The 23,632-nt window shown below is 45.5% G+C and overlaps 1 protein-coding gene across 1 annotated transcript in view; it reads left to right on the top strand.

Moving 5' to 3' along the window:
• FAM168A (family with sequence similarity 168 member A) overlaps positions 1-23,632 on the top strand; it is an 82,729-nt gene that overhangs the window by 31,054 nt on the left and 28,043 nt on the right. The window contains exon 2 of the mRNA XM_077298759.1: positions 1,070-1,221. The gene's annotated coding sequence lies outside the window, so the exon portion shown is untranslated. The remainder of the gene's footprint in view (positions 1-1,069; positions 1,222-23,632) is intronic.

Here is a 23,632-nt window from a genome sequence, read left to right as displayed (position 1 = left end):
CTAAACAGATGTGTCTATAAACGTGATACACTGAATAGTTACTATAACCGCTATTATGAAGACAGTGTATACCAACACATTCATATTACTGGGCAATCAGCATATACACCAAATTTCCATATAGTCCTTGTTGGAATTGCCGGAATCATATAGAGTCTTCACATGTCTGTCATGAAGCCGGTTATCTTGATTTTTATGTCTGTCACGTTTTTTTCACCCCATAGAATCTTATTCGCATAAGCACATATATTTCTCGTATGACCAAAGAAGAGGATGAGGCCATGTAGACCGGGCACACGTACAAAAATCACCTAAATACAAAAGACACATAACAAAAAAACATATATAAAGGCATTAAAAACAAATTATGTACAATAAAATACAGGGAGAAAAGGACGGACATGCCAAAAAATGGGGAAGGGGGAGGGGGATGGAGAAAAACACTAAAAGAGAAGAAAAGAACATGGGAAGAAAGTGACCAAAAAAAAATCTCTTTTTGGAGCGGAAAGGGACAAAAAGTGACAATAGCGTACGGCCAAAATCACCCTACACTAAGAGCCTCTATAAATAAACCCCGAAATTCAGTGATTCATTGAGCCCATCAGGTTTCATTGTCCCAAGGGTCACTATCCACTTCAGTTCTCGTTGGGCTAGTAGTTTTTTTATATTTCCGCCCCTAATGCCTGTATGTATGACGTCAATAGCTCTTACTCTAAAATCCTTGGGGTCACAATTGTGTACCAGGCGGAAGTGTTTTGGAATTGTTTTGAGGGTCACATCTCATGGTCGGTGGACTAGCACGTCCGGTGTCCTTTTTGCACTTTGTATGTTCTTAAGCACTGTTACTGACAGTGGCTTGTGTGTTTTTACTTATTTATATGGTCAATAAAGTTTGTTCTTAAAATCTTTTCATAAAAAACTCCCTTTTTTGTTCTCCTCATTTTTCATATTAGTCTTACATGGGAGTAAGTACTGTTTGTGACAGATGGTAGTCACGAAACATGAATCTGGAAATTTTGTTACTGTATACTACCTGTTGTACTTATTAGAGTTGTTGGTTCTTTTCCAGGATCGCAGTATTGGATCACTTCTAGCTGAACTACCTGAAATGACAACAATCTGATTTTTATTTTTTTTAATCAACCCCTTATTTTGGTTGTTTCTGAATCTGCTGCTTTGACGTCTGAGCAGGATCCAGGATCATTAAGCTTTGCTGAAGAGGTAAGCTGTCATTTATACTTTTCCTATATTATTATATATTGTTTTGTGTGGTGAATGAGAACCCGTTCAGTAGGGCTGTGTAGCTATAGAAGCAGACTGGGTTTCATCCCGGTGTGTCGTACACTTATAATGCCTCCCACGTGGCATGTCTGGTGTGGATGTCTGGTGTGGACCTCCCACTGTGGAATCTCTTCTGTGAGATCCACTGCAGAGTGTTGTGAAAATGTTGCTAAGATCAGTTGATCTTCTGCTGCATTTGCATTGCCGGTCTGTTTACCCTTCTGATTTTATTTATTTTTCAACGCAGGCGTAATGGAAAGGCTGACTGCTGGTGATGAGGAGTGGGGAAGTATTTAGGGAAGAACAAAAACACAAAATGGTGATGTAAAGCAGGGCCTCAATTATTCATATAATCGTGGAAAAAAAATAGACCCCTAAAATGTACCTTTTAATAATTATTTGAAAGACTGACAAAACTCTAAAAATAATTAGAGGTGTGATGATCAATAGATCAATTATACGGGGTCCATGTAAAGTTTTGGCATTATACAGGGTGGGACTAACAAATCCTTAATATCCCCAAATATTTTTTTTTTCTTGTCACAATCTCCATGCCTGAGGGATGGTAGGACAGCCTCAATGACGCCGAAGGAAATGGACCCATAAACGCCCCCATGTTTAATATTTACATGCCGTGCCAAGGTGGTGTCTGTTGTGCCTACCATTGGCACGGCATGTAAATATTAAACATGGGGGAGGCCTCTGTGGTCCTGTCCTGTTGTAGCGTCAGGACATGGATCTATAAGGATCAGGGCTTTGAAGCAAAGATAAACCTAGTACTTATCTACTGTATACCAAAATCCTAGGCGTGTTCCATGGGAACAGATATTGTGCCTAAAGTTTATTCCTGAACACTTGAGGAATTTAATATAGGTATTGGACATATGGTGGGGTGTTATTTGTCTACTGACCATTTCTTAAAAACCATCACTTGACCAGAACTGCGCTGCTACCTATAATCCGGTCTCTAATCCCCCCCCCTTCATCTCAAGATTTCTGGAACGTTTTGTCCATTGTCTTATCTGCTGTCTCTCAGATAACTCTCCTAGACCCTCTACAATCCGGTTTTCGCTCTTTACACTCCACAGAAACTGCCCTCACTAAAGTCTCTAATGATCTACCAACAGCTAAATCTAATGGTCTCTGCTGATCTCCTGGATCTCTGTAGCATTCGACACTGGATCACCAGCTCCTCCTCACTATGTTCCGCTCCATCGGCCTCAAGGACACCGTTCTCTCCTGGTTCTCCTCCTACCTCTTAGACCGCTCCTCCAGTATATCTTTTGCTGTCTCCTTTTCCCCTTACTGTCGGCGTTCCTCAGGGTTCGGTCCTGGGACCTCCTTTTCACCTTTTATATACTGCCCCTATTTGAGAAACCATCAGTAGATCTGGTTTCCAGTATCATCCATATGCGAATGACACCCAACTATACACTATACACTATGTCTCCTGGCATCACCCCTGCATTACTACAGATACCAGTGATTGTCATAATACTGTTTCTATCATATCCTCCCTCTATCTAAAACTGAATCTTTTAAAGACTGAACTTGCGTTTTCCTCTTCTCTTAACTTTCCCAACCCCAATATTGCCTTTTCTGTGTGTGGTTCTACCATTACTCCCCAACAACACTCTCTCGGGGTCATATTTGACTCACTTTTAATTCATCCTGTACATCTAATCACTCGATTATGTCACCTGCACTTTAAAAACCTCTTTAGAATTCATCCTTTACTTTTTGACTCTACAAAAGCTGTCGCTCTTATTCATTCTTATCTGGACTATTGCAACTCTCTACTTATCTGTCTCCCTCTTAAGGCCCCGTCTCACTAAGCGATTTACCAACGATCACGACCAGCGATACGACCTGGCCGTGATCGTTGGTAAGTCGCTGTGTGGTCGCTGGGGAGCTGTCACACAGACCGCTCTCTCCAGCGACCAACGATCAGGGGAACGACTTCGGCATCGTTGAAACTGTCTTCAACGATGCCGAAGTCCCCCTGCAGCACCCGGTAACCAGGGTAAACATCGGGTTACTAAGCGCAGGGCCGCGCTTAGTAACCCGATGTTTACCCTGGTTACCAAAAAAAACAAACACTACATACTCGCCTTTCGGTGTCCAGGTCCCTTGCCGTCTGCTTCCTGCTCTGACTGAGCCGCCGTACAGCGAGAGCAGAGCGCAGCGGTGACGTCACTGCTGTGCTCTCACTTCTCACTGTACGGCCGGCAGTCAGTGAGAGCAGGAAGCAGACGGCAAGGGACCTGGACACCGAAAGGCGAGTATGTAGTGTTTGTTTTTTTTGGTAACCAGGGTAAACATCGGGTTACTAAGCGCGGCCCTGCGCTTAGTAACCCGATGTTTACCCTGGTTACCAGTGAAGACATCGCTGGATCGGTGTCACACACACCGATTCAGCAATGTCAGCGGGGCCTCAACGACCAAAAAAAGGTCCAGGCCATTCCGACACGACCAGCGATCTCGCAGCAGGGGCCTGATCGCTGGTACGTGTCACACATAGCGAGATCGCTATGGAGGTCGCTGTTGCGTCACAAAACTTGTGACTCAGCAGCGATCTCGCTAGCGATCTCGCTATGTGAGACGGGGCCTTTAGTAAACTCTCGCCTCTCCATTCCATCTTGAATATAGCAGCCAGGATCATGTTACTGTCCAGCAGCTACACCGATGCCTCCATCCTGTGTCAGTCATTACACTGGTTGCTCATCTGTTATGGACTGGTAATTTAGGAGCGACATGCGACTAGCTCTGAGCAGGTGGTAACTATACAGACCGCAGTTCCTGATCTTAACACAACACTAGCAGTAGCCGTGGGATGTTCCTGTCACAGCCGGAGAACTAGCTACCCCTAAAGGTAGAAATAGGAAAGCTATCTTGCCTCAGAGAAAATCCCCAAAGGATAGGACAGCCCCCCACAAATAATGACTGTGAGAGGAGAAGGAAATGACATGCGTAGTATGAAACAAGATTTAGCAAAGGAGGCCACTTCTAGCTAGATAGTACAGGAAAGAACACTGTGCGGTCAGTAATAAAAACTAGAAAAAGTCCACCGCAGAGATATGCAAAAATCTCCACACCTGACTAAAGGTGTGGAGGGCAAAATCTGCAGCCCAGAGCTTCCAGCTTAGCTGAATAGATCCATACTGATAAGCTGGACAAATGAGCAAAACATAAAATGTGCTGAACAATAAAGTCCACAACAAGTGGACTGAAAAAGGACAAGCAAGGACTTATCTTTGCTGAACTGGACAGAGTGTCAGGGAAATCCAAAAGAGCAGTGATTCCAAGCAGGAACTGTTGTGTATCCGCTTTTTGGGCTCCCCTGGTGGTTGCTGGTGGTACTGGTGACTTGTTTGCACTTTGCTTCTTCTGTTCACCTGCTCCCATCAGTGTTTGGGAGTTTCCTATTTAGCCTTGCTCTCCAGTCATTTCCTTGCCGGTCATCATTGTAACCAGAGCCTTCGGTTGCATGTTCCTGCTACTAGTCTGCTGATCAGCTAAGTGGACTTTGTCCTTTTGTTTTGTACCTTTTGTCCAGTTTGCAGTTTTTGTAATTCTCTGTAGCTGGAAGCTCTTGCGGGCTGAAATTGCCACTCCTGTGTCATGAGTTGACACAGGAGTCTTAAAGTAATTTCAGGATGTTTTTTTGAAAGGGTTTTCAGTTGACCGTGAAGTCCTCTTTTGTATCCTTCTGCTATCTAGTAAGTGGACCTCTCTTTGCTAAATCTACTTTCATACTGTGTATGTCTTTTCCTCTTATTTCACCGTTATTACATGTGGGGGGCTGCTATCATCTTTTGGGGTATTTCCCTAGAGGTAAGCCAGGTCTGTTTCTTCCTCTACCAGGCTTAGTTAGTCCTCCGGCTGGCGCGTGGCATTTAAGAAGCCGTAGGTATGCTCCCTGGCTACTATTAGTTGTGTGGTAGATTTAGCTCACGGTCAACTCGAGTTTCCATCACCCGAGAGCTCGTTCGTTATTTATATGTTTCTTACGTTCCCTTGCCATTGGGAACCATGACCGTATGACCGGCCATGTGTTAAACTTATTGGCAGAAGAAAGGAGAGAAAAAGGAAGTCTGTAAATTTTTTTTTTTTTTTCTTTTTCCCTATGCTTGCTCCATAGTTGGATCAGTTGTATTTCAGCTCTAATTACTGCCTTTGCCTTTCTCTCCTTATAATCCTTGAATGGCTCTGAGCTCACCTGTTTAAAGATGGATCCTCAGAGTTTGGCTGCAGGTTTAAATAATCTTGCTACGAAGGTTCAAAATTTACAAGATTTTGTTATACATGCTCCTATTTCTGAACCTAAAATCCCTACACCAGAGGTGTTTACCGGAGATAGATCTCGGTTTCTGAATTTCAAATATAATTGTAAATTATTCCTTTCTCTCAGACCTCACTCCTCAGGAGATCCTGTCCAGCAGGTTAAGATTGTAATTTCTTTGCTGCGAGGTGACCCTCAAAATTGGGCATTTTCATTGGCACCAGGGGATCCTGCGTTGCTCAATGTGGATGCGTTTTTCCTGGCTTTAGGGTTGCTTTATGAGGAACCTAATTTGGAGATTCAAGCTGAAAAAGCTTTGATAGCCCTATCTCAAGGGCAAGATGAAGCTGAGATATACTGCCAAAAATTTTGTAAAGGTACCGTCACATTAAGCGACGCTGCAGCGATAGCGACAACGATGCTGATCGCTGCAGCGTCGCTGTTTGATCGCTGGAGAGCTGTCACACAGACCGCTCTCCAGCGACCAACGATGCCGAGGTCCCCGGGTAACCAGGGTAAACATCGGGTTGCTAAGCGCAGGGCCGCGCTTAGTAACCCGATGTTTACCCTGGTTACCAGCGTAAAAGTAAAAAAAACAAACAGTACATGCTCACCTGCGGGTCCCCCAGCATCTGCTTCCTGACACTGACTGAGCTCCGGCCCTACAGCACAGCGGTGACGTCACCGCTGTGCTTTCACTTTCACTTTAGGGCCGGATCTCAGTCAGAGCAGGAAGCAGACGCTGGGGGACGCGCAGGTGAGTATGTACTGTTTGTTTTTTTTACTTTTACGCTGGTAACCAGGGTAAACATCGGGTTACTAAGCGCGGCCCTGCGCTTAGTAACCCGATGTTTACCCTGGTTACCAGTGTAAAACATCGCTGGTATCGTTGCTTTTGGTGTCAAACACAACGATACACGGCGATCGGACGACCAAATAAAGTTCTGGACTTTATTCAGCGACATCACAGCAGGATCCTGATCGCTGCTGCCTGTCACACTAAACGATATCGCTAGCCAGGACGCTGCAACGTCACGGATCGCTAGCGATATCGTTTAGTGTGACGGTACCTTAAATGGTCTGTGCTTACTCAGTGGAATGAGTGCGCCTTAGCGGCAAATTTCAGAGAGGGCCTTTCTGATGCCGTTAAAGATGTTATGGTCGGGTTCCCTGCGCCTACAGGTCTGAATGAGTCCATGACAATGGCAATTCAGATTGATCGGCGTTTGCGGGAGCGCAAACCCGTGCACCATTTGGCGGTATCTTCTGAAGAGACGCCAGAGAAAATGCAATGTGACAGAATTATGTCCAGAAGCGAGCGGCAGAATTATAGGCGTAAAAATGGGTTATGCTTCTATTGTGGTGATTCTGCTCATGTTATATCGGCCTGCTCTAAATGTACTAGGAAGGTTGACAAGTCTATTTCAATTGGCACTTTACAGTCCAAATTTATTTTGTCTGTAACCTTGATTTGTTCATTATCAGTTATTACCGTGGATGCCTATGTGGACTCTGGCGCCGCTCTGAGTCTTATGGACTGGTCCTTTGCCAGGCGCTGTGGGTTTGATTTAGAGCCTCTGGAAGTCCCTATACCTCTGAAGGGTATTGATTCTACACCTTTGGCTTGTAATAAACCACAGTTCTGGACGCAAGTGACTATGCGTATGACTCCAGACCATCAGGAGGTGATTCGCTTCCTTGTGTTGTACAATTTACATGATGTTTTGGTGCTTGGATTACCATGGTTACAGTCTCATAACCCAGTCCTTGACTGGAAAGCTATGTCTGTGTTAAGCTGGGGATGTCGGGGGGCTCATGGGGACACTCCTATGGTGCCCATTTCGTCATCTATTCCATCTGAGATTCCGGCATTTTTGTCTGATTATCGTGATATTTTTGAAGAGCCTAAGATTGGTTCACTCCCTCCTCACAGGGATTGTGATTGCGCCATAGATCTGATTCCTGGCAGTAAATTTCCAAAGGGTCGTTTGTTTAACCTGTCTGTACCTGAGCATGCTGCTATGCGCGAGTATATTAAGGAGTCCCTGGAAAAGGGACATATTCGTCCTTCTTCATCACCTTTAGGAGCCGGTTTTTTCTTTGTCTCTAAAAAGGATGGCTCTCTGAGGCCTTGTATTGATTATCGACTCCTGAATAAAATTACAGTCAAATATCAGTATCCGTTGCCTTTGCTGACTGATTTGTTTGCTCGCATAAGGGGGGCTAAGTGGTTCTCTAAGATTGATCTTCGTGGGGCGTATAATTTGGTGCGAATTAAGCAGGGGGATGAGTGGAAAACCGCATTTAATACGCCTGAGGGCCATTTTGAGTATTTGGTAATGCCTTTCGGCCTTTCTAATGCACCTTCTGTCTTTCAGTCCTTAATGCATGATATTTTCCGTGAATATTTGGATACATTTATGATAGTGTACTTGGATGATATTTTGATTTTTTCTGATGACTGGGAGTCTCATGTTCAGCAGGTCAGGAGGGTTTTTCAGGTTTTGCGGGAGAATTCTTTGTGTGTAAAGGGTTCAAAGTGTGTTTTTGGGGTTCAAAAAATTTCCTTTTTGGGGTACATTTTTTCCCCTTCTATTGAGATGGACCCTGTCAAGGTTCGGGCTATTTACGACTGGACGCAGCCTACTTCTCTGAAGAGTCTCCAGAAATTCTTGGGCTTTGCTAATTTTTATCGTCGATTTATAGCTGGTTTTTCTGGCGTTGCTAAACCTCTGACGGATTTGACTAAAAAGGGTGCTGATGTTGCCAATTGGTCCCCTGCTGCCGTGGAGGCCTTTCGGGAGCTTAAGCGCCGCTTTTTGTCTGCCCCTGTGTTGCGCCAGCCTGATGTTTCCCTTCCCTTTCAGGTTGAGGTCGATGCTTCCGAGATTGGAGCGGGGGCGGTTTTGTCGCAGAAAAGTCCCGACTGCTCAGTGATGAGACCTTGTGCGTTCTTTTCGCGAAAATTTTCGGCCGCCGAGCGAAACTATGATGTTGGTAATCGGGAGCTTTTGGCCATGAAGTGGGCATTTGAGGAGTGGCGTCATTGGCTTGAGGGTGCCAAACATCAGGTGGTAGTTTTGACTGATCACAAGAATTTAATTTATTTGGAGTCTGCCAGGCGCCTGAATCCTAGACAGGCACGTTGGTCGTTGTTCTTTTCCCGGTTTAATTTTGTGGTCTCGTACTTACCGGGTTCTAGGAATGTGAAGGCAGATGCTCTTTCTAGGAGTTTTGAGCCTGACTCTCCTGGGAATTCTGAACCTGCTGGTGTCCTTAAGGATGGAGTGGTTTTGTCTGCTGTCTCTCCTGATTTGCGACGTGCTTTGCAAGAATTTCAGGCGGATAGACCTGATCTTTGTCCGTCTGGTAGACTGTTTGTTCCTGACGAGTGGACCACTAGAGTCATCTCGGAAGTTCATTCTTCTACTCTGGCAGGTCATCCGGGAATTTTTGGCACCAGAGATTTGGTGGCTAGATCCTTCTGGTGGCCTTCCCTGTCTCGAGATGTGCGTGTTTTTGTGCAGTCTTGCGATGTGTGTGCTCGGGCCAAGCCTTGTTGTTCTAGGGCTAGTGGGTTGTTGTTGCCCTTGCCTATTCCGAAGAGGCCTTGGACGCACATCTCTATGGACTTTATCTCGGACCTCCCTGTTTCTCAGAAGATGTCTGTCATCTGGGTGGTGTGTGACCGTTTTTCTAAAATGGTTCATTTGGTGCCATTGCCTAAGTTGCCTTCCTCATCTGAGTTGGTCCCTCTGTTTTTTCAAAATGTGGTTCGCCTGCATGGTATTCCGGAAAACATCGTTTCTGACAGGGGTACCCAGTTCGTGTCTAGATTTTGGCGGGCAGTCTGTGCCAGGTTGGGCATTGATTTGTCTTTTTCGTCTGCATTCCATCCTCAGACCAATGGCCAGACGGAACGAACTAATCAAACTTTGGAGACTTATTTGAGGTGTTTTGTGTCTGCGGATCAGGATGATTGGGTTGCCTTTCTGCCGTTGGCGGAGTTTGCTCTTAATAATCGGGCTAGTTCTGCCACTTTGGTTTCTCCTTTCTTTTGCAATTCAGGGTTTCATCCGCGTTTTTCATCTGGTCAGGTTGAATCTTCGGATTGTCCTGGAGTGGATGCGGTAGTGGATCGGTTGCATCAGATTTGGGGACAAGTGGTGGATAATTTGGAATTGTCCCAGGAGAGGACTCAGCAGTTTGCTAACCGCCGTCGTCGTGTTGGCCCCCACCTTCGTGTTGGGGACTTGGTGTGGTTGTCTTCCCGTTTTGTCCCTATGAGGGTTTCTTCTCCTAAATTTAAGCCTCGGTTCATCGGTCCTTATAGGATTTTGGAGATTCTTAACCCTGTCTCCTTTCGTTTGGACCTCCCGGCATCTTTCGCTATCCATAATGTGTTCCATCGGTCGCTGTTGCGGAGATATGAGGTACCGGTGGTTCCTTCTACTGAACCTCCTGCTCCTGTGCTGGTGGAGGGTGAATTGGAGTATGTGGTAGAAAAGATCTTGGACTCCCGTATTTCCAGACGGAGACTTCAATATCTGGTTAAATGGAAGGGCTATGGTCAGGAAGATAATTCTTGGGTAACTGCCTCTGATGTTCATGCCTCGGATTTGGTTCGTGCCTTTCATAGGGCTCATCCAGATCGCCCTGGCGGTTCTTGTGAGGGTTCGGTGCCCCCTCCTTAAGGGGAGGGTACTGTTGTGTATCCGCTTTTTGGGCTCCCCTGGTGGTTGCTGGTGGTACTGGTGACTTGTTTGCACTTTGCTGCTTCTGTTCACCTGCTTCCATCAGCGTTTGGGAGTTTCCTATTTAGCCTTGCTCTCCAGTCACTTCCTTGCCGGTCATCATTGTAACCAGAGCCTTCGGTTGCATGTTCCTGCTACTAGTCTGCTGATCAGCTAAGTGGACTTTGTCCTTTTGTTTTGTATCTTTTGTCCAGTTTGCAGTTTTTGTTATTCTCTGTAGCTGGAAGCTCTTGCGGGCTGAAATTGCCACTCCTGTGTCATGAGTTGACACAGGAGTCTTAAAGTAATTTCAGGATGGTTTTTTGAAAGGGTTTTCAGTTGACCGTGAAGTCCTCTTTTGTATCCTTCTGCTATCTAGTAAGTGGACCTCTCTTTGCTAAATCTACTTTCATACTGTGTATGTCTTTTCCTCTTATTTCACCGTTATTACATGTGGGGGGCTGCTATCATCTTTTGGGGTATTTCCCTAGAGGTAAGCCAGGTCTGTTTCTTCCTCTACCAGGCTTAGTTAGTCCTCCGGCTGGCGCGTGGCATTTAGGAAGCCGTAGGTATGCTCCCTGGCAACTATTAGTTGTGTGGTAGATTTAGCTCACGGTCAACTCGAGTTTCCATCACCCGAGAGCTCGTTCGTTATTTATATGTTTCTTACGTTCCCTTGCCATTGGGAACCATGACAAGGAACAATTGACAACTGGCATTGATTGAGGGATAAGGCCAGACTAAAATTGCCGAGCCAGAAAGACGATCAGTGGAAGCAGCTGCTGATGCTAAATCCAAGAAGCAGCTATACCACTCAAAACCACAGGAGGGAGCCCAAGAGCAGAATTCACAAAAGTGCTACTTACAACCACCGGAGGGAGCCCAAGAGCGGAATTCACAACACTTATCTCCTACAGAGTCCAGTATAAACTTCTCTTTAGCCCACAAAGCTCTCCACAGTTCAGCACCACCCAACATCCTCGCTCTCCTCTATCACCTTGCCCGTGTCATTTGTTCCACTAATGACCGAAGACTAACGTCCTTAATTATCCGAACCTCCCATCTCCAAGACTTCTCTTGGGCTGCGCTACTTCTCTGTAATACACTATGAAATTGTATTATTAATGAGCACACACACGCTGGGCTGAGGCCAGATTTCATGTGGATGGCGGAGTCCAGTACTGTAAAGATTAGACATCAAGTTGCGGTGGTTCGTCTTTTCATAAAGCGCATTTTCTTATGTCATGAACTACAACTGTATTTTTAGAAAAGGTATCGCGCTCCTTTTAGGTCTTAAGCATCGGGGGCCTTTTTGTCCATTTTCTTCTCACTGAGAATTTTGGTTGTTCTGTAGCTCTTGTATTCTCGGGTCAGCAGAGTTTAGGGTGACCCGTGCTTTCATATCCGACCTCAAAGTGCCGGTTTCCTCGTATTGCCCATCATTTCTACTCACTGCGAGCTTTTCTCTCCTCACAATGTCTTCTACTTCCCATAACTCGCAGCTCAGTAATCTTGTGCCGGGGACATGATTTAGGTGCAGTAATGGCAGTAAACCACCCACTTACATTATAGCGGTCAGCTTGTGCTCATTATGGTGCGGGAACATTCTGCTACAAGGACAATAAGATAATTCTCCAGCGCTTTCTTAGCTCGTTCTCAGAAGGGCCCCGTAGGACACAAGTTCTCCATGTGGAGAGCAAAAAAGAAAAACTAGCTCTCATCCATAAGAAAGAAACTTGACATCTTCTTATTGCCTCCTTGTAAGTTTGTGTCTTCATTTCAGTCTGAATTGGGCAATTCTGTGTTTTTTTTCCTCCCACCTTCATCCCAAGCGGAGCCTGCTCCTGGAGACTTAGTTTTGGGACTGCAATCTATGAACCCAAAACCAAAAAGGAAAACGCTACCATATGTATGTCTTCAGAAAAAAAAACACCTTTTCATATGAGCAGCAAAGTGGATTTCCCAGAGAAATAGAGGTTTTCTAAGCCTTTTTGTTTTCGAGAAGAAATTGAGATGATCGACTTCAAAGATGCCTAAAAAAAACAAAAACCAGCGTCCAAGATTTTTGCCCCAATAAGCACTGATCGAATATATACGGTGTGTGTGTGTGTGTGTGTATATATATATATATATATATCTCAGGGGTCCCCAAACTACGGGCCGCATCCGGCCCCCGGAGGCCTTTTACCCGGCCCCCGCCGCAATTCACGTTCCTCTCTTCTGAGCGCCCGGCGCTATGCAAAAGCGAGAGTTCGGCGCTCACCTTCCAGACTGAGACTCCAATGCAGTAGCGTAGCTACTGGGGGGGCAGAGGGGGCCATCGCCCCGGGCCCTGTCACATGAAGGGGCCCACTGGGAGCCAGGGCAGAGCACCGCATAGGAGCAGAGCAGAGAGCAGTGTAAATGTCTGCTCCCTTCTGATGTCTGCACGCTGCTAGCACTGTGGCCGGCTGTAGTCTCCCCCCTGCAGTGAATGGTTTCGCCCGTCTGACCTGATCATGAAGCTTTTCCTGGCTGCAGTTTTCCTCACTCTGTGCACGCTGGGATTGGCTCAGGCACACTGGGTCCTAGTGCCCACATCTTGCATTTCACTGACACTTCCTGGTCCTGCCTGCAGTGCAAACCTTATCAGTAAGTGCTGGGGATGGAACTTATTAGGTTTATTAAATTCAGGTATGTCACTGAGACCGTTGGGGTATTGTGGGGGCTGAAAGTGAGTGAGGGGGGACAGGGCACTGGGGGGTAAATGTGAGACCATGGGGGTGTTGTGAGGGCAGAAGGTGGGTGAGGTGGGACAGGGCACTGAGGGGTGGATGTGAGATGATGGGGGCATTGGGGCTGAAGTGGGGGAGGGGGGACAGGTCACTGGGGGCTGAATATTATAATGTTTTGTTCTGATATTATATGTACTCCATCAGGTAATATTTGCTGTCTGGAGGGGCTGGAGATGGGGGGGTAGGGGGCTTTTGATACGTACCACCTGGGTCCATCATACTGTGTATAAGGGAGCTGCAGGCCAATCATACTGTGTATAAGGGAGCTGCGGGCCCATCATACTGTGTATAAGGGAGCTGCGGGCCCATCATACTGTGTATAAGGGAGCTGCGGGCCCATCATACTGTGTATAAGGGAGCTGCGGGCCCATCATACTGTATATAAGGGAGCTGCGAGCCCATCATACTGTGTATAAGGGAGCTGCGGGCCCATCATACTGTGTATAAGGGAGCTGCGGGCCCATCATACTGTATATAAGGGAGCTGCGAGCCCATCACACTGTGTATACAGGAGCTGCGGATCCATCACACTGTGTATACGGGAGCTGTGGGCCCATCATACTGTGTATAAGGGAGCTGTGGGCCCATCATACTGTGTATAAGGGAGCTGCGGGCCCATCATACTGTGTATAAGGGAGCTGCGGGCCCATCATACTGTGTATAAGGGAGCTGCGGGCCCATCATACTGTGTATAAGGGAGCTGCGGGCCCATCATACTGTGTATAAGGGAGCTGCGGGCCCATCATACTGTGTATAAGGGAGCTGCGGGCCCATCATACTGTGTATAAGGGAGCTGCGGGCCCATCATACTGTGTATAAGGGAGCTGCGGGCCCATCATACTGTGTATAAGGGAGCTGTGGGCCCATCATACTGTGTATAAGGGAGCTGTGGGCCCATCATACTGTGTATAAGGGAGCTGCGGACCCATCATACTGTGTATACGGGAGCTGTGGGCCCATCATAGTGTGTATAAGGGAGCTGCGGGCCCATCATACTGTGTATAAGGAAGCTGTGGGCCCATCATACTGTGTATAAGGGAGCTGCGGGCCCATCATACTGTGTATAAGGGAGCTGTGGGCCCATCATACTGTGTATAAGGGAGCTGTGGGCCCATCATACTGTGTATAAGGGAGCTGCGGACCCATCATACTGTGTATACGGGAGCTGTGGGCCCATCATAGTGTGTATAAGGGAGCTGCGGACCCATCATACTGTGTATACGGGAGCTGTGGGCCCATCATAGTGTGTATAAGGGAGCTGCGGGCCCATCATACTGTGTATAAGGGAGCTGTGGGTCCATCATACTGTGTATAAGGGAGCTGCGGGCCCATCATACTGTGTATAATGGCGAGTTTGTTGTTTTAAATTTACTAGTTCTTTATTTTGAATATTGTATTTGTTCCCTGTATGTTTTTTTACTTTAAAATGAGATATGTGTAGTGTACATAGGGATTTTCAGTTTTTTTTTATAGTCCGGCCCTCCAACGGTCTGAGGGACAGTGAACTGGCCCCCTGTGTAAAAAGTTTGGGGACCCCTGATATATATCCTGCCGATGGGCGCTCGATTGTTATAGAGGAAGCAGCTTGTTGACAGCACATCGCCTGCTTACACTGGGGGTTGTGCTGCCGAGGACAGTAAGTGTCCCATGTTAAATGATCCAAATGGACAACGAATAAACGCTTTGCCCATTTGTCGGCCGACAGTTGGTGGTTTGGTGACGGTCAGTTGCTGATTTCCAGCCTTTGTGAAAGGGCCTTTACGCTTCTGAGAATTTGCTCTTGGAGTTGCTTTTCGTTTTGGAATATGCCATATCCTTTTTAGTGTGTGTGTGTGTCTGTGTGTGTGTCTGTGTGTGTGTCTGTGTGTGTGTGTGTGTGTGTATATATAAATATTTAATTCTATATAATATAATTTTTTTTATTTTTTTTATTTTTTTTTTGTCTTTAGTAGCAGCACAGTGATTATTGACAGTATCAGTCGTTATGTTATTGGCCTTCTTTTGTTACGTAGAGCTGAGGTCACACATCTATCTCCCTCTTCGTCCGGATGCACACGCAATGCCAACATAACCTACAATTCTCGTTAGGAAGCCGTAAGGTGCCATTATTTAATCACGACTGTCTGGGAGCTTCCCTCAGTCTTCACCCCGGTATGATTTTCACCGTCTGGTTTATGTTGCGTTGCTTGGTTACCAAGGTATCTCTTGGAATTGTCATTGGAGCCTTCTGCACCCTGCTTTATGGGGAAATGCACCTCGATGTAAAGAGCATTTCATTGTCCCACCAAAGGGTCCATGTGGAACAGGAACATTTAACTTCTAAATTTTCTATAAGATCATACACTGCTCAAAAAAATAAAGAGATTCTGTTTAAGAGTTCCAACTCCAAGTACATCAAACTTCTGTGAAATCAAACTTCTGTGAAATCAAACTGTCCACTTAGGAAGCAACACTGTTTGACAATCAATTTCACATGCTGATGGGCAAATGGAATAGACAACAGATGGAAATTATTGGCAATTATCAAGACCCCCTCAATAAAGGAGCGGTTCTGCAGGTGGGGACCACAGACCATATCTCAGGACCAATGCTTTCTGGCTGATGTTTTGGTCACTTTTGAGTGTTGGTTGTGCTTTCACACTCGTGGTAGCATGAGACGACTCTACAACCCACACAAGTGGCTCAGGTAGTGCAGCTCATCCAGGATGGCACATCAATGTGAGCTGTGGCAAGAAGGTTTGCTGTGTCTGTCAGCGTAGTGTCCAGAGGCTGGAGGCGCTACCAGGAGACAGGCCAGTACACCAGGAGACGGAGGGGGCCATAGGAGGGCAACAACCCAGCAGCAGGACCGCTACCTCAGCCTTTGTGCAGGAGGAGCACTGCCAGAGCCCTGCAAAATGATCTCCAGCAGGCCACACATGTGCATGTGTCTGCACAAACGGTTAGAATCTGACTCCATGAGGATGGTCTGAGTGCCCGACGTCCACAGATGAGGGTTGTGCTCACAGCCCAACACCATGCAGGACATTTGGCATTTGCCACAGAACACCAAGATTGGCAAATTCGCCACTGGCGCCCTGTGCTCTTCACAGATGAAAGCAGGTTCACACTGAGCACATGAGACAGACGTGACAAAGTCTCTAGACGCCGTGGAGAGCGATCTGCTGCCTGCAACATCCTTCAGTATGACCGGTTTGGCATTGGGTCAGTAATGGTGTGGGGTGGCATTTCTTTGGAGGGGCCACACAGCCCTCCATGTGCTCGCCAGAGGTAGCCTGACTGCCATTAGGTACCGAGATGAGATCCTCAGACACCTTGTGAGACCATATGCTGGTGCGGTTGGCCCTGGGTCCCTCATAATGCAGGGTAATGCCAGATCTCATGTGGCTGGAGTGTGTCAGCAGTTCCTGCAAGATGAAAGCATTGAAGCTACGGACTGGCCCGCCCGTTCCCCAGACCTGAATCCGATTGAACACATCATGTCTCGCTCCATCCACCAAAGTCACGTTGCACCACAGACTGTGCAGGAGTTGGCGGATGCTTTAGATCCCTCAGGAGACCATCCGCCGCCTCATCAGGAGCATGCCCAGGCGTTGTAGGGAGGTCATACAGGCACGTGGAGGCCACACACACTACCGAGCATCATTTCCTTGTCTTGAGGCATTTCCACTGAAGTTGGATCAGCCTGTATCTTCATTTTCCACTTTGATTTTGAGCATCATTCCAAATCCAGACCTCCGTGGGATATTAGTTGTGATTTACGTTGACCATTTTTAGGTTTTATTGTTCTCAACACATTCTGCTATGTAATGAATAAAGATTTACAACTGGAATATTTCATTCAGTGATATCTAGGATGTGGGATTTTACTGTTTCCTTTATTTTTTTGAGCAGTGCATTTGGCTTCTCTAATAGTTTTTCAGTGGTTGTCCATTTGGTTGCAATTAGTCTCCGGAAAACCCTTCTAAAATGAAGGTAAAGTGCTCTTTTTTTCTGCAGTGCCCCAACAGGAAAAATGATGCATTACATAATTCACATTAAAGTATAACTACTGTAATACTGCCCCTATGTACAAGAATGTGCTAATTATATTATTGTACATAGGGGGCAGTATGAGCCTCGTAGCAAAGCTTTTCTGTTACACAGCTATAACAGGTTATTGCTCAGAAATCTACTTTGATCTTTTTGGGTTTTGTCCTAGTTGTGGACCCCTTACAGTTTTTTCCAGTGGAGTTATTCAGAGCCCCCCTCAGTTTGTACATTGTCAGCGGTAGAAGCTGCTTTCTGCAGTAATATTATCTCCGTCTCAATGACTCTGTGCAGATAGGGCTTCTTCAGACTGAATGTTGCCTACAGCAAGAATCGTTTGTTCATCATTTATCTTTTTGTCTTCGACCACAAGGATTTTTTTTCTTTTTCAGAATAACAAGTCTGATTAATGTTTATCCTTAAAGACTCTAATCCGCTCCTGGCGTCTCCAGATCTTCACCTACTGCTAAACTAGGGCACTTATGTTACAAAGTTCAAAACAAAGTAAACGTCTGAAGTCACATTATATAGCGTCTTATGCCGTGGCGTAACTACAAAGTTATGGTCCCCGGTGCGAACTTTCAAATGGGGGGCCCCCCCCCCACCATGCCAAAATATTTTCCACCTAAATTCACATTTTCCCTATTCATTTCACACGCTATAACTTTATTGCAATGTTGTATAGTGTGACCTCAGTGGCGTAACTATCTGGTGCCCCATCCTGGTATATACTTGTCCCCCGTACTGTACCATTGTTCTGTAATGTATAAAAGAAATTAAACCATTATACTCATCAGGGACTTAGATAGAAGTCATGGGGATCCATATAAGTATAATGCACCCCCATAGTCCTCCTTATAATATACTGCACAGTTCATAGTGATCCATATAGTATAATCGAATGCACCTCCATAGTCATCCATAAAGCATAATGCACAGCCCGTAGTCCTCGATAAAGTATAATGCACACCATAGTACTTCATAGTAGTAAAATGCACCTCATAGTCCTCCTATAAAGTATTATGCGCCCCATAGTCATATATAGTATAATGCAGCAGCCCCATAGCAGTATAATGCATCCCCTTTCCCCCTACCCCCCATAGTAGTATAATGTGCCCCATACCGCGGCTTTACAAAATTAAAAAAAAATGTTTTCCCTTACCTGGCCGAGCTCCAGAGATGTCCTCACCCACGATTCGGCTGAAGTGTGCAGCGTCGTTCCAGCATATAACAGTACAGTGACGTCATACGTCCGCAACGTGCACGCTGACATCAGCTGCCGGCCTGTGATTGGCTGTTAACTATTGCCAGAGGTGTATCTAGATTTTCTGGCACCCGGGGCAAAATTAAGTTTGGCGCCCCCCCCCCCCCCCCCCCCCCCAAGCACACATGCGATTTGCACACTTAGTCACGTGCCGACGAGCTGCTCTCCCTAATTCAATGTTCAGTTAATAACTGAGAGAAGCAGGAAAAGAAGCTCGTTGTTACCCAACAGTATGAAAATCGCATGTGAGTAAAGCGGCCATGTGATGACTGCTGGAACCAGCAAGCAGAGCTGAATCCTGACAGTGAGGATATTTCAGGCTGTTAGGATTGGCTGCAGGGCTTCCTTTTATAATTTAAAGGGTGCGTCCAGGTTTGAGATGAAAGTCTGCAGTCACTATAGGTGGCTGCAGGCTTCTGAATTCTCCCAGCACGCACACTGCACACTACACACATTCAGGATACTCCTTTGCACAAGTTTGCGATTTGTATACTTCTGACCACATTCCGACTAGCCGTGCCAGGCCTCGCTCAGTTCATTGTCATTGACTGAGGCCACACATGTCTAGTCGGCATGTGACCGCATGTATTCAAATCACCAGCACCAGAGAGTGTGCAGGGCGCACTGTGAGAATTCAGAAGTCTGCAGTCACAAAGAATGACTGCAGACTAATCACAAACGTGGATAACGCCTTTAATATCCCTAACATAAATAAAAATATGAGAATTAGTCAGTATAATAAAAAATATTTACATCCAGGTACCTTATTGGTGACGTCGTCTCTGGAGTTGTTCTTTCTTTTCTTTGTCATCTTGTCCAGACTCCATGAGTTTTCTCATCCACAGCCGTCTCTGCAGACTTCCATCTTCTCCGGTCTTGTGCAGCACATCCCCACATGACGCCCTTAACGATAGCCGTGTCATCATAATGCTCCTGAATAAAAATATCTGTCATACCCTGAGCCCCTCACTATATGCCCTGCACAAACTATGACCCCACACTGTCCCTCTTTTATGGTACATGCTCTCCACACTGCCCCCTCCTTTCCATACTTAACGCTGTCCTCTCACTGAGTCACCCCTATAGGGCCCAGTCTCTATACTGTGCCTCCTTATCACACTCCCTCTCCTTGGTATACTGTTGCCTCCTGACTATGCCCTAACTGTTCCCCCATGCTACATCCCCCACACTACTCAGTCTATTCTGTGCCCACTCACACATTTTCCCACCATACTATCTCCTTGCACGTGTCCTCCTCCCTCCTCATACATTTACCTTCTCACTTTCCATACTGCCTCCTCACACATTCCTCCGACTTCCCATACTGTGTCCGCACTCATCCCATCACCCTCACTTCCCATACTGTGTCCTCTTACTTTTTTCCCCTCGCTCCTCATACTGTATCCACACCCATACCACCACTCACCATACTGTCTGCACTCATTCCCCTATACATGCCCCCATCCCCCTATACATGCCCCCATCTCATACCTTTCTCCTCACATTGTGTCTTCAAATATTTCCTGCTCCCCCATATTGTCTGCACCTGTCCCTTCCTTTGCTCTCCAAATTTGTCCTCAAATCATACCAGTTACACAAAATCTCACCCAGCCATACTAAATACCCCCAATAACAGTAAATCTCCTTCTGCCCGTTACAGTAAATCCCCCATACCCCGCTCAGTAAATGCCCCATACCCCGCTCAGTAAATGCCCCATACCCCGCTCAGTAAATGCCCCATACCCCGCACAGTAAATGCCCCATACCCCGCAGAGTAAATGCCCCATACCCCACAGAGTAAATGCCCCATACCACGCAGAGTAAATGCCCCCCCAGTAAACACCATCCACACTCTAAATACAATACAAAACACAAACTAAATACATTGTGGAACAGAGGAGCTGGGTTTGACAGGAGGTTCAGAAATGTGCACACCATCTACCTCTGTGCTCACGGGTTGTTTTGCGCCTGAGCCTGGAGGTTTATCGGATTGTACGGCCATCCAGTGTGCAGAGGAACAGAGGGACCCTGTGGCAGAAGGAGGAGGATGCAGCACCAGCTTGCAGCTTTTTAGGCTTAAAAACGTCAAGCACTCAGCCACTCAGTCGAGCAGCGGGAGCTGCCTTCGGCCCATTCTTCCCTGTGGTGCGGCTGAAGGACCTGCAGACACCTCTCTCCTGGTCACAAGGTTAGATCACGTGACCGCATTCAATCCATCTTCCCCCTAATGTAACTGGAGGACCTGCTGTGACGCCTCCCTCCGGGTCACATAATTGCGACCTTAACAATTGCGCTACCTGTTTCTCTCTTTTTTTTTTTTTTTCTCTGCATCTTTGCTGGACGGACGGACAGATGGGCGGGCGGGCCCCTAAGTACTCCGGGCCCCGTCGCAGCTGCGACCGCTGTAGTTACACTCCTGGTCTGATGTTACATGGTCTATGCTGAAATTCTCTTTCTGCAGTAGAACGATGCTCCAATTCACACGGATGTACTACAGTTACATGACTTCTGTCCTGAGATGCACGCAGGGGGTAGCAGAAGTCCTGTACATCGGAACAGCGTAATATTCCTGTACATAGGGACAGTATTATAGTAGTTATATTCTTGTACATAGGGGCACTATTATAGTAGTTATATTCTTGTACATAGGGGCACTATTCTAGTAGTTATATTCTTGTACATAGGGGGCAGTATTATAGTAGTTATATTCTTGTACATAGGGGACAGTATTATAGTAGTTATATTCTTGTACATAGGGGACAGTATTATAGTAGTTATATTCTTGTACATAGGGGGCAGTATTATAGTAGTTATATTCTTGTACATAGGGGGCAGTATTATAGTAGTTATATTCTTGTACATAGGGGACAGTATTATAGTAGTTATATTCTTGTACATAGGGGCAGTATTATAGTAGTTATATTCTTGTACATAGGGGCAGTATTATAGTAGTTATATTCTTGTACATAGGGGACAGTATTATAGTAGTTATATTCTTGTACATAGGGGGCAGTATTATAGTAGTTATATTCTTGTACATAGGAGCAGTATTATAGTAGTTATATTCTTGTACATAGGGGCAGTATTATAGTAGTTATATTCTTGTATATAGGGGCAGTATTATAGTAGTTATATTCTTGTACGTAGGAGCAGTATTATAGTAACTATATTCTTGTACATAGGGGCAGTATTATAGTAGTTATATTCTTGTACATAGGGCCAGTATTATAGTAGTTATATTCTTGTACATAGGGGCACTATTATAGTAGTTATATTCTTGTACATAGGGGCACTATTATAGTAGTTATATTCTTGTACATAGGAGCAGTATTATAGTAGTTATATTCTTGTACATAGGAGCAGTATTATAGTAACTATATTCTTGTACATAGGGGCAGTATTATAGTAGTTATATTCTTGTACATAGGGCCAGTATTATAGTAGTTATATTCTTGTACATAGGGGCAGTATTATAGTAGTTATATTGTACATAGGGGACAGTATTATAGTAGTTATATTCTTGTACATAGGGGCAGTATTATAGTAGTTATATTCTTGTACATAGGGGCAGTATTATAGTAGTTATATTCTTGTACATAGGGGCAGTATTATAGTAGTTATATTCTTGTACATAGGGGCAGTATTATAGTAGTTATATTCTTGTACATAGGGGACAGTATTATAGTAGTTATATTCTTGTACATAGGGGGCAGTATTATAGTAGTTATATTCTTGTACATAGGGGCAGTATTATAGTAGTTATGTTCTTGTACATAGGGGCAGTATTATAGTAGTTATATTCTTGTACATAGGGGCAGTATTATAGTAGTTATATTCTTGTACATAGGGGGCAGTATTATAGTAGTTATATTCTTGTACATAGGGGCAGTATTATAGTAGTTATATTCTTGTACATGGGGGCACTATTATAGTAGTTATATTGTACATAGGGGACAGTATTATAGTAGTTATGTTCTTGTACATAGGGGCAGTATTATAGTAGTTATATTCTTGTACATAGGGGCAGTATTATAGTAGTTATATTCTTGTACATGGGGGCACTATTATAGTAGTTATATTGTACATAGGGGACAGTATTATAGTAGTTATGTTCTTGTACATAGGGGCAGTATTATATCAGTAATTATTGCTTTTTCTTATGATCTGTGCATCTTTTGTTAATTGTAAATGAGAATTTATAGTCTCAATATGTTGATGACATTCTGTAACTTTGAAAGCAAGTAGAGATGTGTAAAATGGAAAACAATTTAATGTGAGAATATAGAAATTGGTGAAGCCTAAATGATTTATCAGCTTGTCTTGACATTGATTTGTTCTTTATAGTGCGGTAATGCTTACCGTACATGAGAGAGAGAGAGAGAGAGAGAGATATATATATATATATTTTTTTTGTCTTAATTTATTGGTTTGAGGTTCATCCCTTCTCCTGTACGCTCAGTCTTTACATGCTAACATACTAATTGCGATAGGATGCCCATCGTCCACACGTGCCTGATGTAGCTGATTTCCCTCCACCTCTTTTATTGAAGGTTATATTAACGCCATTTCCCGAGAAGCGTTGTGGCCCGGAGCAGACGCCAGTTGCAGCCGTGTTCAGGTGTCCTGTGCTGGTCTCCTGCAGGTTCCTCCTTCTCGTTCTGTGATCCTCTCCCTGGGGCGATGCAGCAGATGTTCTGTGATGCCGCTCTGCTCCGCAGCTGTGCTGCCACCATCTCCGGCAATGTCCCCTCACCTTCATCCATCAGGATGTTCTGTGTTACGTCTGCACCATCCGTCTCGTGTGTCAGGGAGGTTTCATGTGCTGCCAGGTGCCTGCATCTCTGCGCCAGTGATTGCCATCCCCTCCTTATCAGTATGCAAGCGTCTGTCATGTACAGAATGGGGCACATGTAGACTCCCTCTTGCATTCATGTTCAGAGGTGTGGTTTTTTTTGTTTGTTTTTTTTACTTTTTGCATGCTCCTATAATGGAAGCCAAACTAATTGTGTCCAACTGGATGAGGCCTTATTTGTCTCGCATCATTTCTCCACTTCAGATTGCTTTCCTGCAGTTGTCGTCTTGTGGTATGAGGCATTGGTGGCGGTATGAGGCGGCTCTGCTGAGGCGTGTGGCTGTATGAGGCGGCTCTGCTGAGGCGTGTGGCGGTATGAGGTGGCGGTATGAGGCGGCTCTGCTGAGGCGTGTGGCGGTATGAGGCAGTTCTGCTGAGGCATGTGGCGGTAGGAGGCGGCTCTGCTGAGGCGTGTGG

This window comes from Ranitomeya variabilis, chromosome 3, assembly GCF_051348905.1.
Source record: "Ranitomeya variabilis isolate aRanVar5 chromosome 3, aRanVar5.hap1, whole genome shotgun sequence".
Lineage (NCBI taxonomy): Eukaryota > Metazoa > Chordata > Amphibia > Anura > Dendrobatidae > Ranitomeya > Ranitomeya variabilis.
The sequence above is the reverse complement of the archived record's forward strand: the minus strand, read 5'-3'. Positions and strand labels throughout refer to the sequence as shown.